At 32.5% G+C, this 1,535-nt stretch overlaps 1 non-coding gene across 1 annotated transcript; it reads right to left on the reverse strand.

The window, feature by feature from the left end:
* Positions 1-366: 366 nt before the first annotated feature.
* LOC140620458 (U6 spliceosomal RNA) lies at positions 367-476 on the reverse strand. Its single transcript, XR_012020243.1, has one exon. It is a non-coding gene; the product is annotated as a U6 spliceosomal RNA (small nuclear RNA).
* Positions 477-1,535: the final 1,059 nt, after the last annotated feature.

Genomic DNA, 1,535 nt, shown 5'->3' on the forward strand with positions numbered 1-1,535 from the left:
AGACACAGAGAGAAGCAGAGACAGAGACAGAGAGAGAAGCAGGCTCCATGCAGGGAGCCTGATGTGGGACTTGATCCCGGGACAGCGGGATCATGCCCTGAGCCAAAGGCAATGCTCAACCATTGAGCCACCCAGGATTATTTTTGTTGATCTTCAAATTCTACAGTAGAAGGCAATCTGCTCGTAAGCTCATTGCAGATCTACTTACTAGCATAGTTCAATTGGTAAAGCTTACTTACCTAAGAGAATTTAAAAAGAAGTTTACTCTTGACATGAGATATTTTCTTTATTAATGTTTTAGAATCATGTTTTCTTCTTAATGCTTTCATTTCATTATTATTTATTTGCATATTTATTTTATTAATGAAAAATATGGAATGCTTCAAGAATTTGCATGTCATTCTTGTTGTGCAGGGGCCATGCTAATCTTCTCTGTATAATTCCAATTTGGGTAAATGTGCTGCTGAAGTGAGCACTATTATTATTTATTGAACTGCAATTGAGAAAATTGTAAGATTTTAAAGTGTACAACGTGATGATTTGATATATGTGTACATTATGAAAGGGGAAATCATGTTAACGTTTGTAACTTGGTTTTATGTCATTTATAATTTGATTTTATGTTATTTAAATTTCCCCTGAGGAACAAAGAATTTTTAAAGGAAAAATTAATGAAAGAGGAAAAAACACGGAAAAACTAAAAAAAAAAAAAAAAAAAAAGCTTTTAAAATAAAATTGAAAGTGGCTTTACTGAGTAGACAAAAAAAGCCAGTTGAAACCAGAAGCAAAACCAAACAGTGGAAAATCTTCTAGAAAGTCACATCAACGAAAAAAGAAAGAAAAGAGTTAAACAACACTAAGAATAAGAAAGGGCGAATATAAACATGGATATAGACAATATTTAGGTAATTACAAATAAGGCAATCTGGTAGAAAAATCTTAAGTGAAGTTTTGTTTTACTAGTTATCTAGACTTATCATAAAGCATATAATAATTAAGGCAGAGCAATTTGCCACTAATGGACCAGAAGTTAGAAGCAAGCATTCAAAGATGAGGAGGTTTCCTTAAGGATAAAGGTGACATTACTAAGCACCAAGGGAAAAGTGTGGAAACAAGCGAGTAACCACTCGTATTCACCGTAGGTCCCACACTTGAACCGTAATACAAATCCAGATGCATTAAAATTTTAACTGTGAAAAATCAAATCAGTAAAATAAAATAAACTAGAAGCAATTAAAAGAACTACTTTATCTTCGTTTTACCTAATCTGTCATTTTTTTTTTTTTGACACATATGAACCATCTATTCTGGTGAAATGGGTGAAGTATGAAACAGAATATACAGTCATGGAAAGATCTCGGTAATTATTATTTGCAAAGCCAATTTATAAAAAAAAAAAGCATGGTATGATCCTGGTTTTGTTGTCAAAAGCAAACATAATGAAATGAAGCATATGCCCTAACTCTACATCAATATTTAGAGACTATCCCAGCCAACATCTCAGATATATAAGAAATACCCAGTCATTGATTGTC

The sequence above is a fragment of the Canis lupus genome, chromosome 28 (assembly GCF_048164855.1).
Source record: "Canis lupus baileyi chromosome 28, mCanLup2.hap1, whole genome shotgun sequence".
NCBI lineage: Eukaryota > Metazoa > Chordata > Mammalia > Carnivora > Canidae > Canis > Canis lupus.